Genomic DNA, 9,103 nt, shown 5'->3' on the forward strand with positions numbered 1-9,103 from the left:
ACTTCTGCTCTCATGACTTGACTCATGGCAATCCTATTGAAACAAAGAACACTGGCTTCTCTTCCACAACCTATTTAAAAGGCATGGCAACTGGCACAGTCACCAACACAGGCAATGGCGCCATCATTGGACAGATGGCCTCACTGGCTTTGAGAGTGGGAAATGGGAAGACACCCATTGCCACTGAGACTGAGCACTTTGCGTTGTGGCAGAAGTGGCTGTTTCACCAGCATTCTTTTCTTTATTATCACCGTGTCTATGAAGTATGTCCTGGACTCCTCCACCTTCCTCATTGCTGCCTCTATGGCCCATGAACCTGAGGGCTTCTTGGTCAATGTCATTGTCACTCCACTAATGACAGAAAAATGAATGGTCAAGAACTGCCCAGTCCTGGAAGCAGTGGAGACCTCAGTTCTACCCCTACCATTTGCCCTGATGGGACTGACCTTGGGACTTACAATAGAATCTGTGTGTGGTATGAAAATCAGATCTATATGGCTGACCCATGAAAAACAGAAAAACCAACCCTTTGCCTGAAGCTCTGGAACCTGAGCCTCCTTGTTCAAGATAATAACACTGTATAACCAAATTTAGTTCAAACCAGGACAGGAAAGTGTTTCCATCATGGAGAAAATTATGGTAGAAACTGCTCTTGGAAATTCTCAGAGGTCATTCTGGGTGATGTGATAGAAATTAGGAACTGAGACTGCACAGTGCCTGAAATCCCTTTTGATTCTACCAACAAATTTCAACTCCCCATATATGAGATGGCTGACCCCACTGACAAATGCTTCCTCACGATGATGAAAGGGCCCCCAAGAAAATCATCAAGAAGTGTAACACCATCATTATCAATGTTCCTGAGCAGCCTCTGGTCAAGGGCACAGCTAAGGCCTTCCATGCCATGTACATGAAGCTGAGGGCCTGGGGAAGCCACATTCTGGGTTTCGGTCATCTCTACCTGCCAGCAGTCAGGTTCCCAGAAGCCACTCATTTGACAGATACCATGACCTCCCCTACCTCCAACTCTGCTTTGTGGGCTCTTGTCAAGGATTGATCCCCTTTGATCCACTGTACTTGATATATTTACCAAATGCCACAGTGATAGGGTCAAGATTGTCATGGTCAAAGGTGACCATCCCTTCACAGCCAACATTATTGCCGGGGAATGTAGGTGTCATTTCAGCCAACAGTGAGACAGACGGTAGAAGACATTTAAAAATGCCTCAACACTGAGATGGGGCAAGTTCACAAATAGGCTAAAGCCGCGGTGGTGACCTGTATGGAGCTGAAGGTCACATATCAGGAGCACCTGGATGAGCTCTTAACCAACCACTCAGAAACCTCCTTTACTCCAACATCTCCCCAGAAGGACCGATCATTCAGGTGGGCCATCAGAAACAGGATGCGGTCGTTGCTACAACAGAGGATGGAGTTAAGGCTTCTCCAGCACTAAAGAAGGCAGATACTGAGATTGACATGACGATATCAGATTCTAATGCAGCCACAGATGCAGGCCACACAGTCTTACTGAATGACAGTGACATCTTTACATCTCTAGTAACAGGGTGGAGGAACGTTGCTTAATCTTTGACAACCTAAAGATTATTGCTTATACTTTGACCCAGATCATTGCCATGCTTTTGCCTTCTTTTTTTGATTTACATTGTTGTTGGGCTCTCCCTGCTCACTGGTATCATTACCATCTTGTTCATCAACTTGGGAACAGACATAATTCCCTCATTTCTCTATCTTATGGAAAAGCTTAAAGTGACATGATGAATCAGAAGCCTCGCCATAAGAAGATGGACAGACTGATGAACAAGTCACCTGCCATGTAGTCCTGTTGGCAGATTGGCCTCATGCAAGCCCCGGGGGATCTTTTGTTGTTTATGTCACCATGTACACTTGGGGAAGATTTAAGCCCAGCACTTTCATTAACCTCCGGCACAATGGGGGAATGACAGCATGAATGACTAGTAAGATTTCTACAGGCAAGAATGGGCAAGGTGTCAAAAGAAACACCTAGGATGTACAGCTACACAGCTGCTCCCATTGGCATTATGAGCTAGCAAGTGGCATATCTGATCATGGAGAAGACCCAGAGCAATTTCATCTTCCAGCAAGGTCTTTCCAGAAACAAAGCCATCTGGGTAGGGTTTTCTTCACAGCTTATCATAGCAGTAACCCTCTTCTATGGCCTTTGAAGTGTCACAGCCCCTGATATCAGTATACTCCTGGCTCAGGATTGGTTTGTGGATATGCCACATGCCAATTCTTCTTCAGATGTGTAATGACATGTGAAAACTTTTCATCAGACTTTCCTGCGGGATACTGCTGGGATCGTGTATCACTAACACCATCTTTTTTCCCAACTGTCCCGACATTACATTGGAGATGATCTTCTCTTGTGTAACAATGACACCATCCAAATTTATATCACAGAAAGACAAAAACTATATGAAAGGTACTCAACTGATACTTTATACTTTACAGCTGAGATTTGACTATTTACATACAATTTTGATCTCTGTCTCCAGTATGAAAATATGTGGGTTTCTAGGTGATGATGTAAGGGAAGAAACATTTGTTTGTATATACACAGATTTCCATGACATTAAATCATCTTGTATAACCTAGATATCTGCTGAGGTCTCCCTGCTCTTAAGTTCTAGATAGGATTCTTCAAATCTCTATTCTATGCCTTGTTGAAGATCACCACCCTCCTCAAGAGTTCTGTGAATTCCTGGGGAAAGTGTCCACTTTGCTCAAAAGTCCAGCTTAAGGTTTGTAGGAAATGGAGGTGGGGGCAGGGTTACATCACGAGAACATGGACATGCCCCACTTTGACTCTCAAATGTTGCCACCGCATGCTCTCCCTGGCCGTGTCACCCCTCACCCCCAACTCTCATCATCTCTCTAGTCCATTTTTGCATCACCTCCTCCATCTCACCTCTTCTGCTCCCTCCCAGACTGCCCTTCACCCCTCCTACTGGAATGCCAATTGGGCTTCTTCCAACTCCTACTCCAAAGCTAGACTCCAACTTTACTTTGCATATCCTAACTCGAGGGGCTGAAGTGAACAAAAAGGTCTTTCATTCACCAGGAAGCCATTGTGGTTTGAAATAGTAATATCTATTTCTTGTAAAACATTTGCAAAGCACTTTCCAGCACTAACATTATGCCAATCATGTTTCATGCTTTCAACTTAGGTTTATTCATGTGTGGAACACACATCTATGTTGACAGGCCCAGAGAGACTTCATTTTAAAGTAAAAGACATTTTATAAAACAAACAAAGTAAGATAGAAAGTATTAAGTGACATAAGAAAAGTCCAGGAATCAGACTATCTGCAAGTGACTTCTAACATCCCTTCTCAATTCTAATTTTCTTGTGATTCTAGATCATGTACCATGATGTCCAGTTAGGGGCATAGAAGAGGCTTCAAGGAGCAGGTGCATCTAGGCTAGACTTAAAGAAGAGCCAGTGTCAAGATAAGGGAGACAACGTTTTAAGAAAAGTGTAATGGATTCCATTTTCCTTTGAATGAATCAGAAGACTTTACAAGAAATCAGTACTGAGACTTTGAAGTTTCTGAGACATTCTCAATTATCTTTCACCCTTTATTACTTGTGAAATTAGAAGATTTTACTTCCTATCTTTCCATCCTTCTTTCCTTTAAACAACATAGACTGAGGGCCTTCTATGTTTCAGGCAGTGTCCTGGGTACTAGAAATGCAAAGGTGCAGCCCCTAGTGGAAGGAGTTCAAGTCCCGCAGGTGAAATAAACAAAGAAACAAATGTAACTCAGACTTAGACCTTTAGTTCCTGCATCCCTGCCACAGTCTCTTGCTTCTGCTCCTTGAGATTATGCACAACATTCAGCCTTACTCTAGTTTACTCACCCCTAAGTCCATTCCCACCAGCCATTTGGTGATTTTTATAGCTTACATTAAGCATTTCAGGAGTCAGGATTGTCCCCTAGGTCTCTCCCATGTACTGCCTGCCCCTCACCTCTTTCTACTCTTTTCTCTCCTCTCTCTTCTCTCCCCTCTCAGGAACAACACAAATTCCCCTCCACATCACACATGCAGGAGTTCTGAAGACATCTTTTGTTACTTGAGCATACCCTTGGGTGTCACCCTCCACCCATAGTGACTTAAAATATTTCTTCCAAATCAACAAGGGGTCCTCCCCTGAAAAGAGGTCTAGAGGGGGAGGAAAGGGGGTCTCCATCTGTGCTCAGACAACATTGCTGCGCTCAGAATGGAGTTGGTCTTGTCCAGTAAGAACAGATGAGGCAGCCTGGGTGGTAAAGACTAAAAGGAATTCTGGTCAATAAAATGTATTTCTAATTCTCAGTGAGACCATTCCAGAAATGTAGGGAGTTGGCCCTTGGACTCGCCAATGTTTGGGTTATGTTTTAACCTTGATTGAGCACCAGAATTGCACACAGTGCCAACTCCCCTGTGCTTTGGGTAGATTACACTCCTCTGATTTTTGTTTTTGGTTCTTTTCCCCCATGAGTCTGGGGTGTTTCTTCCAAGACTTTTCCTCCCTCTAAGCCTCCACACTGAATCCAGACTAAGTTGATGCTCCTAGGAGATGCTAAATCCACTTTGGAGCCAAAAAATAGAAACTATTTATTTAAAAACATACCAATAACTCCATGGAGAACTTTCTGAGGCAGCATCACTTCACTCCAGACTCCCTGATGGGAAGGAGTTACTTTGCTCAATAGTGACATGGCGATGCACAGTGAAGAAAGGTGGATCCAGGGTTGTCCTCTTCTGGGACTGAAACATGGTGTGGTAGTCTCTGCCGGTCCCTTGTTGAGTCACCTCCCCCTTCTCTTCTTTTTTTTTTTTTTTTTTCCTATGTCCTTCTCTCGTCGGGGTCCACTTCTCAATGCAGGACTCCAGATGAAGTCTCCCCAACAGACATGGCATTCTTGCTAAGCCAGACTGGACAGAAGATTCCAAAAAGACGCGATCATTGTCCTCAAGTAGCTGAAGGCCTGTCACATAGACCAGGCATTAGATTTGCTCAGCACAGTGGAAGACAAACGAATGGGGACAATAGACAGAAGCTGCTAGAAGGCAAAAACATCTTCACTGTATAAAAGAGGATTTTAGCCAAAATTAGAATTGAACTGTTTCAAACATTGAAATTAGAATTGAACTATTTCGATTAGAATTAGAATTGAACTATTTCAAACATTGGCATTCCAAAAGGATCCCAATATAACAATGTAAAGTCTCTGGCTCTGATGGGGACCTCATTTGCACTCATAGGACCTCAGGCTGAGACTATCAAAGTTGTACTTCTGTTGACCCAATATCCTAGAAGTCAGAATGTCCAGAAGCAGAATTCACAGGCCCTGGAAATGTGAGCTCCCTGTCACTGTGTGTCCCCGGACTGGAGCTGGGTGACCGCTGGCCAGGGATGCAGTGGGGGATTAGACGATCTGACCTCCCAGATCTCTCTCAGCTCTGGAATCTGTAATACTAAGAATATGAGCATCACCCTGGCCAGCATTCGGAGACACCACCCACCCTCATTTCTCACACTTGGCTCACTAGAAAAACACGTCCTTATCAGTTTGACTAATGTGTTTCCCTGAGTCGATATTTTTCATGCAATCAATTGGATCTCTTGGCAGTTTTTGCAAAGACGTAATAAATTAATGGACCACCCACATCTTGTTTCATTCTGTTGACCTGCTTGAGACTGTAGATACTTCACACAACTTCTCTATGCTTTAGCGTCCCCATCTGGAGCTAACAGCACCCAGTACTCGAAATCCTGTGGATCACACCGGGCATGGGGATGACTGAGTAGAGATATTGGTATTTATGACCAGAAAGACTGCTTCTACTCTGTCCTCTCTGCTGTAGGTCCTGGAGTCTGTCAGGGCTGGATCTGCATTCTGACTCTGTTCCTAGCTGTGTGACCTTGAGCAAGTCACTTAACCTCTCTGGATCTTGGTAAAATGGACATTCTTGTTAAGGTAGGTAAAGCACTTTGCGTGGTGCCTGGTATGGAATCTACCCTCTGGGGAACATTATTTTTGTTTTGACTGTCCCTGATCTATTCTCCCTGTCACCACTACTTAAGGGGACGGTGGTCATCTCAGGTTGGTGCATTGGGAAGTAGCACTGGACATGAAGCAGAATGCAGGGGAGAGAGTGGGAAAAGGAGCAGGCAGGGCTGGGTAGGGGAGAGTCTGCCGCTGTGACCCACCAGCAAGCACTGAAGGATTTGTCTCCTCGTATGGGGCTAGTCCCAGGTTCTAGATCTGCAGATGTTTCACATAGCTGTCTCTGAGCTCCTGGCCCAGGATGTTTTTCTGCTTAATGGCTTCACATTTCTTCCCAGGGCTCTGACTCCTCTCAGCTATCTCAGGCCTTTGGGTGGAGATTTCCCCCTAGTTCTCTGGGGAACACCCGAACCACTGATCTTGGTTAGAAGGACAGCTGAGCAATTCTAAAATGCTCTTATAACCCAGAGATATAGGTGGATCTGCCTGGGCCCTTGTTGACTAGTCTTCGCCAGGGAAATCAGAAACTTATAATGCCTGTAAATTTTGTTTTTAAAGATAGTTCCCTAGACCAGGCCTCCATCATCTTTGGGAAAACAGGAAGGACAAGCTGACCACACTCCTCACCCTGAGAACGTCTGTCAACAGTTCTCGGGACCAACATAGCAAATGTCTCCCCTCTCATCTCCACCCTGGTTCCTGCCATGCCATCCCTCTTCCCAAACACCTTCACCTTTCTTGGTCTGGGAGACAAATTAATCCATTCCCTCTCCCAGCCACACAGGAGACCAGCATGATAGGTTCCAACCAAGAGCTGTACAGTGAAGGAGGGAAGAGCTGGGTGAACAGCACACGTCTCTCCTGCCTGGTCCTCATCTGTCCTGGATCTGGGGGAGGATGGAGAGCACGACTCTGCCCAGAGCACCATGGAGAAGACTTGGAGTGGAAACATGCCTGCCTGGATTTCAGTCTCAACACTTCTGAGTCATGTGAACTTGAGCAAGTGACAGCTTCCCCTAGACTCTGTGCTCAGACCTTTCATCTATAAAATGAGTATAATGATATCTCCCTCACAAGACTGTTTGGGGATTAGAGATTACATATGTAAAGCGTCTGGTGCATAGTAGGCATTCAGTAAACCACAGCTACTTTTGTTACTGTTGTCTTTCTTCTTGCTGTAAGGATTAAATAAGATAATTTATTTGAAATTCCAGCACCAATTTCACCAGATTCTCAGATATACAACTGGAAGGGGGAGGAGGGTAAAGCCTGAGCTCATGAGTCTGGGCTCGCCTGTCTCTGTTACTTATGGTCGGAATAGGGACATAAACAGGTTCTTTGCCTGTCATCAGCTCTGTCCTGGGAGGGAGCCTCAGAATGATGGACGAGTTAGAACTGAAATTGATTGAATGCCAGTTTCCAGCTACTTAACTTTAGAAATATTTTATTTAGGGGGAAGTTAAGGCAGGTGGCTGGATTTTCAGAATCATTATTAATTCTCGGTTATAGGCATCATTTTTTCTGGCCTCTCCAAATGTTCCCTCACCCTCCCACACCCACCCCAAACCGTAGAGAATCAGGAGTTGGCCTTGGACACCGTGTTCTGCCTCTGCTTGCAGCTCACAGGCAATACCTGTTTGTGGGACAAACACAGGAATCTGGTTTCCAAGGCTGTCAATCTGGAAGCCAATCCACTTGCTAAAATGATTGAAAACGGCGTCTCAACAACTTGCAGCTAAGCACAAAGGCCTCGGCCTCCAGAGAAGCTCTCACATTACAAAACTTGACGGAAACCGCTTGCATAGGGGGCTTAGAGAGACAGGGCCCAGGTCACTTTGTTCCTGCTGCAGGAATCTGGATGGGAGACAGACTTGTGTCCAGATCCCAGCCTCAGATACCTTCCCAGCCAGCAGGCTGGCCCGGCAGAATGGGCTGCTTTTCCTGAATCAGCCACCTCCCTCTTCCCTAACTCACTGCATCTCTGTTTCCAATCACCACATTAGAAATCCAGTTCAGCTCTCCTGTCAGGTCCCCAGGAGCTGGCCCAGGTGGAACAGCATGCTTTGAGTGCAAAATAGGGAAGAAAAAGAGGTAAGATGGTAGCAAGAGTTTAGATGGATCTCAGGGAGTGCCATCTCCTTCTGTCTTATGTTCTAGGATCAGGATCAAAGGGCCCAAGTCCTTTGCAATGCCCTGATAGTCTCATGATGGAAGAGAAGTGACAGACCATAGCAGAATGCAGGGGGGCACTTGAAAGAAGACTCAGCTATAAGAGTCACGTAAGTGGACATGCTTTCAGATCACTAACGATGCCTTTGAGATCAAACTACTAAAAACAACAAAGCAAAGCTGAAAGGAGCAGGCTAATGGGAGTGTTGACCCTCTCAAATCAGACATGCCTGATGCACCCTCCACCTCATCTTTCCCAGGAATGTGATCCAAGACACTTGGTGGTGAAGGCGCTTTGAGTTGGGATTCTGCCATTTGCAACCACAAAAGCTCCAGCTATATCCTAAGTCACTTTCTAAAATCACACTGTGAGTGAGGAACAAATCTAGGCAAGCAACTCGAGGCCTGTGTGATCCAAAGGCATGATTTTGTTTCTGTTCTCCATGTTGCCTTCCATGTCTCTCTTTCCCAAAGCCAAGTTCATCTGCTCCTCCATCAGGGTCAAGGGGAAGAAAAATGAAGCCCGAGTATTTTGTCTCATAAAAAACTGCCAAGAATTGCTCTAGGTGTTGGGACTACAATGGGAGGACCACATCAAAGGGCACAGGAAGAACAGAACAGGTTTGTGAACAGGCCGAATGGAAGGAGGAGAGGAAGGAGGAAAAACAAAGCAAGAGTTATAGCCACCTTGTGGATTTGGTCATGGATGCTCTCTTTCCCTAGAGCCAGGAGAGCTGAGGGCACTACCTTCCAAAATATTGCATCCCTTTAATTTTTTTCCAGGGTAATTTTCCTTAGACTTCTACCTTGGCAGATACACTACATTTATGCCTTTGTATTGACCATGTTCAAGTTCTACAAGATAAAGGACTAGAGCGTAAGTATAAGACCTG

The 9,103-nt window shown here is 45.2% G+C and overlaps 1 pseudogene; it reads left to right on the forward strand.

Moving 5' to 3' along the window:
• Positions 1 to 365: 365 nt before the first annotated feature.
• LOC102510625 lies at positions 366 to 4,104 on the forward strand (annotated as a pseudogene).
• The last annotated feature ends 4,999 nt before the right edge of the window (positions 4,105 to 9,103 follow it).

The sequence above is a fragment of the Camelus ferus genome, chromosome 5 (genome assembly GCF_009834535.1).
Source record: "Camelus ferus isolate YT-003-E chromosome 5, BCGSAC_Cfer_1.0, whole genome shotgun sequence".
NCBI lineage: Eukaryota > Metazoa > Chordata > Mammalia > Artiodactyla > Camelidae > Camelus > Camelus ferus.